Below are 8067 nucleotides of genomic sequence, written 5' to 3' on the forward strand. Positions count from 1 at the left end.
GTTTTGACTCAGTGTTTCAGAAAGCAATTTTAAATGTGAAAAAAAAGACTTGAAGTTTAATATATTTACCTTAACCTCATCTGAATTAAATGTGCATTATAAAAATAAGGTTGAATCATTCTTATTTTAGTACTCATATAATCTGACATTTCAAAGAATAACAATCTATAGTTAAAATATTTAAACAATATAATCCAAGAATATGGTATACTTTTTAAATCACAATTTCCTTTTCCTCTTGTCAACCAGTCTTAAAAGTTCTAAGTGATTGTCTAATGAGAATGATTCTGAAAGATGGATTTTGTGATAATGATGGAAACTGAAATATTTAGGAGAAACACATGCTCCCATGCTCCCAGAAATCTATGAAACCAACTGGCATAAAAGTAGAGGAAACAGAGATAAATGTATACATCAAAAATGTAATCTGCAGGGAGATGAATTAAGGCACATTACAGATTAATAAATTAACCTGTAAAAACCAATCGACTTCTTTTAATTTTTCTACTGCTTTCTGTCTTGCTCTTTCTTCAGTGTCCCGTCTGTACTGTTCCATCTTACTGTGTTCTAGTGACATCCTTGCCATGTGAGTTTTAAGGTTTCTGACTTCTGAAGATGAAAGTTCCAGTTTCCTTGAAAGATCAACAACCTACATGAACGAAATAAGTGAATTTTGTAATGAAGGTAGACTGAGAATAGCCCAAGTCAAAGCCAGTATCAATTAAAATAAATTAAGTTATAATAAAATGTTACTCATACCATAGTAGAATCTTAGAACACTGAACCTTGAATTACTCAGACAATCAAGAACAAAATTAAAATCACCAGGAGTCAAAATAATACACCCTTTGCTGTCATTTTTGCCATTACAACATTTGCACTTGGTTTTATGCTCTTATTCCCATGTTGTTTCTCCATAAAGTTATTATATGTCACCTCTCAGTAGGAAAGGTCCCCCATCCTAACACTTCATAATTAAAAAAAAGTTTCAGAACTATCACATTGAGTTATTTAGCCCTAAGTCAATAAATGCCTCCCAAAATAAGACTCTAATGATCTATAAATATGTATTCTAATGCCATAAGCCTTTTTCTCAACTACAAATGTTTTATGCTAATTCAAATCAGTTTCCAAGGAAAGGGTTGTCACAGTTAAGGAGAATTCATATCTCGCAATATGGAATTTTAGTGACATGATCCATACATTTTTTTGAACAATACCACAACTCCATAGTGCTATCTTGTTATCTTTTGTTTCTTACCACCAAATAAGAAAACATAATTAACAAAAAGAAAACCTGTTGTAATTTCAGCGATACCGAGCTGGGAAGAACTACTTTTGTTTAGATACAGTGATTATTTGGTAAGACAAGGTGAGTGGATGTGGTTTTTACAAATTCTTACAAATTTTACATTTCCTGTGAAATTCCCTCCCCTTTCATATGTGTGGCCTTACTACCTGGTTTCTAGTGAAGAGCATATGGTGGAACTGCTGTGTGAACCCAAGGCTTGGTTAGAAAGTGTAAATACAGCTTCCATCTGATATTCTCTCTCTAGGGGGGCTTACCCTAGGAACCCAGCCCCCTTGCTGTGAAGCACCCAGGGCACCTAGTGAATCCTCACAGAGATGTGCCAACTGAGACTGATGTAGCTTCTGTGCCAGCCAAAAGCTGACTTCAACTGCCAAACAAGTGCATGTGGCACCTTTAGGTGATGCTAGTCCCCAGTGGTGTATCATCCCAGATGATGCCAAGTGGAGAAGAAAGAAGCTCGCCTCACTGAGCCTTGCCTAAACTGTAGATTTGTGAACAAAATAAGTACTGTTTTGAGCCACTAGGTTTTGAGGTGGTTCATCATGCAGCAATAAATAACTGGCACAGATACTGATATTAAAAATGGGGTGCTGCCATTAAAAAACAAAACAAAACAACTAAAACACAAAAAGAGTGCCTTTGAACAGGGCAATAGATGGAACCTCGAAGGAGGTGGAGAAGAGTCAGAATGAAAACCAGCAGGGCCTCCGGGAGCATGTTAGTGGAAGCCTGACGGCCCCTGAAGAGGCTGACAGCAAGGGCTTCTAGGCAGGGAAAGACAGTGACACTGGAACCTGGAGGAAAGGGGACTCTTGCTCCAAAGCAGCTGGAAGTAAAGATCAGTGAGCAAGATAAGCTGAAGAATTTTACACATAAAGGAACTAGGGCTTACTAGGGTCAGATATCTGTTTCCCAAAATTACAGCCTTTCCTCATGTCTAATTGCCAAATAATTCTAAAAGAAATGACTTCTGAACTGAGATAAAAGCCAGGGTGCTGCCAGGAGAAAACACAACCTAACGTTGCAGCCAAGACTGTAAAATCCTTTGTTAGGATCTCAGAAAGATTTATGGTGGTGCCTCAACTTCTTCTAAGGATCTTCAGAGTTTATACATTTTAAGGCACCATCCTACAACAGCTTCACAGGAAGCCCAAAGTGAAGAGCTTATCTCAAAATGACTCATGAGGGTCCCTTTCCTATTGGCATGAACCCCAATAAAATTCACAGGAAACTGTTTAAAAACAGTATTAGCAAAAACACTGCCTGGTAGCCTGGACTGAGAGATGGAGAGAATACAAATGAAAAGAGGCCTTTGGGTCTTAGAAGTTCTACAGGGAGGAAGCAGGCTGAAAAAACAGATGCAAACACAGGTCCTCTCTTATGAACAAGACAGAACTGAGAGCTCAGAGGCACAGCAAAGGGCCACGGAGAGGCATTCCCATGATTAGGACTAAGTCTTCCTCAGAGAACTTTCAGAATTGCTATGGACTAATGTGTCTCCCATTTTCCATTCTGAATGAGAGTCTTGAGCAGGTCAGCAGAATGTTGGCTCTGTGGGTGGTGGTAGATGACTTGGCTCTTCAGTTCTCAATCTTTGTATTGAGAGGAATTGTACTCCAAGGGCTAAACTGTAGAAACCACAGCCCAGGCTCCTGTCCCATCTGCACCTGATGAAGATGTAAGATCTCAGACTCCAGCCTGAACTGGATGCCATCGTCACTGAGGCTTGGCATGCAGGTATAGGGTACGGGTGAGTGTGTGTTTTTTGCCTTTTCCTTTTTTATGGAAATGTTTTATATATCTTGACCAGTGTTTTGGCTACATGGATATATACTTTGTTGTTGTCTCTTTGGCTTTTTTATTTTAAGTATAGGTGACATATGATATTACACTGGTTTCAAGTATATAACATAGTGATTGGAGTATGTTTTTCATGTGGGAGGGTAATGAAAAATTGTGCTTTTTAAATGTGTCTCCACTTTTAAAACATCCATTAATTTATTTTAAAAAGGAAGGTTATGGGCCAACCTTACTGACTTTCTCCCAGTGAACAGAATATGGTGAAGGTGATGCTGTATGAATTCCAAGGCTGGTTGGCCTGGATAGGCCAGGTGTTCCAGCTGCCCAGCCCAACTAAAGTCCCAGCCAGGGCCTGGCACCAACAATCGGACATGTGAGTGAACTAGCCTTCAAATGATTCCAGCCTCAGCCTTCGAGCTGTCCCAGCTAAAGCTGAAGGAAGCAGAGACAAGCTGTCCTGGCCACACTTTCCTGATGGAGGTTTGTGAATAAGATAATGTTATTTAAGCTACTGAACCTGGGAGTTTATTAGGGTAAAACAGATAAGCAGAAAAGTGGTGAAAAAAGGGATAATATGAAAACTAACTTATTTGTGGTGAACTGATTTTCAACAAGGGTGCCAAACAGTAGAAATGAGTCCCCTTTAAAATGGGTTATAATAAATGTTGAGATTAATTTATTAATGGAAAACAATGCTAATGAGAAGAAGCAGATGACTAGAAGACCTAAGAAGTTTTTCTAGGGTTCCTTTCAATTACAAATTCTTACCCCTAGGCATACATGCCTCTTCAGAATTTTTCCTCAAGTTAGGGGATAGGGAAGACTGGTAAGCAAGGAGAGACATAGGATTTAAAGAATAACAACTGAAATACTTTCGTAGCCAAAAATGACGCCTTTTGTCCGATTTTAATTAACTGAAATTCTAATAGACAGCATGGAGTATTTATTAGTCAGTCTAGCACTCAATCTTCATTTTACTTTCCTCAGTGAGGAAATAAAGAGAACATTAAGGAATCATTTTTAATCTCAGTAGTAAAATAAATGCAGTGTCCTTTGGACTATTTAAGTACAATTTCTCCTTTATCTTACCTCAAGGTTGTCAGTATGGGGAGGTAAGACCATCTCATCTTTATGTTGCACCGTAGTACTTCTGCCTATCATACAATTTAGCTTTGAAATTCTGATTAAGTCAATTGTTTATTCAATGACTTGGTTGAATAATTACCTCACTTTTAAGAATTGTACTCTTGACGTTTTTTTTTTTTCTAGGGATAGGAAGAAATAGGATTCTGTCAATTATGCACTGAGCTATAAAGTATAGCTATCCATCTCTTTCGATTTAAGTAAAAGGAGGTGGATACAGAGAACTGAGGTTTCTGAGAACATAGGATCAGCACCAAGAACAAGGTTGGCCTCAGGATTACACACAAGAACCAGGTCAAAAGAAGATTTAATTGTGAATTGCAAGATGACAGATTAGCAAGACTTCCAAAGAGAAAGCCAAAAGCCCAGACTTCATCTCTTCCTTCCTAGATGGTGAAATCTATGGATCAGTCTATGCCCTATAGTGAGTCACCGAAACATAATGAACTACACAGACTGAGTCAGCAGATCCTGCGACCCAGACATGCAAATGGGAGTGAGGTGGAGGAACACTGGTGAGAGACTAAAGGTGTGAATGGAGAAAAGAAAGAGAATGGGCTCTACCTTTGTTGTTAGCCTGACTTCCCATCATGGCACAGCCAGCAGGGCACAAGCTGGACAAAGGCTCTCTGAAGCTGAAAGTGTCTGCATGAGCTGAGAGAAGCAACTGGTAATATTCAAGATGACCGTGAAAGAGTCCTCACAATATTTGATTTGGTACTGGCATAAGGATAGACATGCTGCAACCGTATTAGAATTGGGAATACAAAATAAACTCTGGTGAACTGATTTTCAACGAGGGTGCCAAAAGGTTAAATGGGTCAAGAATAATCTTTTTAACCCATGGTACTAGGGGCCACTGAATATCCATATACAGAAGAATAAAATCAGACCTCTACTTTGTAGCATATATACAAAGTCAACTCAACATGTAAGCGCAAAAATTATAAAACCCAAAGGAAAAAACAAAGGTGTGTATCGTTGTGACTGGATTTGGCAATGGTTACTTAGATGACACCAAAGGAGATAAGCAGATTAACTGGATTCATCAGGACAGTGAAAAGGCAAGCTATAGAATAGGAGAAAATACTTGAAAACCCTTTATCTGACAAGGGATCTGTATCTAGAATATAGAAATAACTCTTTTAATTCACTTATAAGAAGACAGTCCAATATTAAAATAGGCAAAGGAATTGAACAGCCAGTTCTTCAAAGAAGATAACTGAATGGATAATAAGCATAGGAAAAGATGCTCAAAAACATTATTCATCAGAAAAATGCAAATCAAAACCACAGTGAGATGCCATTTCATACCCACTATAGGATGGCTACAATAAAAAAGACAGATGATGACAGATATGGTAAGAATGTAGAAAAGCATCAGAACCCTCAAGTACCACTTGGGAAAGAGTAAGATAAGAATCTTACTTAACTTCCTGCCTTTTACTATGCTGTTTACAGCTGGGCCTGCATGCTAAATTAGTTGCCTGGGTTGCAAGTTATTTGATTAGTGGTGAAGGAGAAACAGACCAGCAGATAGGTAAAGTGAAAAAATAAATTGGGCCTGCATAATTAACACAATAAAGACATGGGCTATGCTGAGGTACCCTCCTTTATCTGGGGAATATTCAAACATTCCAGGCCAAGTTGTTCCTGGCCTTTTGAGCGTTAACTGATTAACTCTGGGTCTTTTTCAGTGGGCTTTTTCCTGTCCTTACTCTTTTTCCACCTCACTCATATCTATTTTTCTGACTAACAGCTGGATGTAGATAATTTTCTTAATTCTCTATGTTTGGATACATACTATACATGATCTGAATCTTTCCACATTTTTACGGAATATGTAAAGAGGAAGGAAATGATGGAAGTATCTCATTTCAACTGGTTTATATAATGACCTTTTGTACAATTAACCTGAAATCCACAAAATAAATGTATTCTACATCTGCAACAGTGAAGGTAACAAAAATTACAACTTTCTGAAACATTCCATTAAACATTATGCTGTGATTTTATTTGGATTGCCTCATCATGGCAAAAGAGAGATCTGTAAAAAAAAAACAATGGTTGGTACTAACAAATAAAGCCTCAACTGATGTGAAGAGTGATGCATAATTCTGTTTTCCTAAGGATAAATATTGTAAGAAAAAATGCATAATATAAATGGCAGAACTAAAGTCAGAGTTTAATAAGTGCATTGTAAAGACAGAATTGTAATAAATTTGTTGTAATGAAAATATAAAAGCTGTCCACAGAAATTAATATTCTAAAACACTGTGTATTATTTCATTAGCTATAGATTAACTGTTGGTATGTTAAATTTCACACATACCTGACTTAGGGCTTGATTTAATCTCTTCTTTAAGTCCTGTCTCTCATTGGTATAGTAGGAGGCAGCTTCTAGCAAACTCTCTGACTCAAATCGTTGTATTTCCACGTCAGCCCATTCTTGTTGGAGTTTGTGTCTCACAAGTACCTAATAACATATTTGTTGTTAATATGTAACTCTAACATACGTGTTTTGAAAAATGTTACTGCATTCATCAATTCACCTTTTCCTCATGCATACACATTCCTGTTTACTGAATTTTGTGTGATCCTCCTGCCTAATCAGTATTGTATACTTAAGACAATGAATTCGGCCCCACTATCCACTCCCCCTAAGAATTTGCAGAGCTTTACCACCTAGGGAAGTCTCAAAAAAAAAAAAAAAACCATTTACGTGAGACTTGGAGGTGGTAAATTATATGTTGTGAAAGGTTTTCCCTCTTTTTTCCTAGTAACTTAAACTGACTTCAGAGTTCCTCACATACTGAATCCTCTGTGTGAGTCCTTGCAACAGATCCCCATCTGAGAATAAATGTGAAGTCATGTCAGTGGGACTCAGGCCCTAGGTAACCAGGCCTCTACCTGCCTCCCTGACCTTGGCTCCTATAATGCACTCCATTCCTGCTATAGACAAATCCTGCTGCCACTGCACATTAGTCTGAAAAAGAGCTCCAATCACAGACAGTTACAGTTCTCTTTGTACTGGACACACTTATTATATCCAGTAAGTTTGTTATGTACTAACCTACATTTCTCCTTGAAATGAGAATTGTGAGCAAACTATTTGTAAATAAGTTTGAAGTAGATTTTAAATAGCAATGGGAAAAATCAAATATGTTTTTTTGCTATATGTCACCACATTTGTCTTAAAATATGATGTTTTGGAGAGCAGATGCCTTTGAAAAGGTCATAATACACGATTTGAGACTAAAATGTTTCCAAATTTAATTCAAATTGACATGAATCACAATAAAATTACACCAACTGAAAATGTATAAAAGCTACTGAAGGAAAAGGACTGTGACATACAGCATCGGCCCTTCATCTCATCTGGGAAATCTGGAATAACTGTCAAGGTGATCCACTTGATTGAATCTAGAGGTTCATTTTAAGTATGAGCATTTCCACTTATCTGCTTCATCACGGTATTAAAATGTGATGACACAAAGACTAAAATTATTATTTAAGCAGTGTAAGACTAAATTATAAATGAACATAGTCAACACAAATGTCTTTCTTCAAAACAAAGCACCTGCCAAATTAATTTTTTTGCTGGCTACAAGCATGCCTTTAAGATATTTATAGTCTATATCCTTTTTATATTCAATAGACTCAACACTTTTCCATAATCAAATATTACTTTGAATTTTCTTTCAGGAATTTTGAAAAATGTTTATTTTCCTGGATACTTACTTCTAGTTCTCTTTTCTCATTTTCACCTTGTTTCATTCTTTCTTTGAGATGATTAAAATCATCGAGTAATT

General features: G+C 37.2%; 1 long non-coding RNA gene across 2 annotated transcripts in view; it reads left to right on the top strand.

Moving 5' to 3' along the window:
• LOC140847903 (uncharacterized) overlaps positions 1-6703 on the top strand; it is a 32885-nt gene extending 26182 nt beyond the window's left edge. Inside the window, exons 1-3 of one of the 2 annotated variants that reach the window (XR_012128166.1) lie at positions 439-3062; positions 3360-3592; positions 4382-6703. This is a non-coding gene — a long non-coding RNA (uncharacterized lncRNA). Of the gene's footprint in view, positions 1-438; positions 3063-3359; positions 3593-4381 lie in introns of those variants that run through there. The other variant, XR_012128167.1, reaches the window with a different exon arrangement.
• The last annotated feature ends 1364 nt before the right edge of the window (positions 6704-8067 follow it).

This window comes from Manis javanica, chromosome 2 (genome assembly GCF_040802235.1).
Source record: "Manis javanica isolate MJ-LG chromosome 2, MJ_LKY, whole genome shotgun sequence".
NCBI classification, from domain to species: Eukaryota; Metazoa; Chordata; class Mammalia; order Pholidota; family Manidae; genus Manis; species Manis javanica.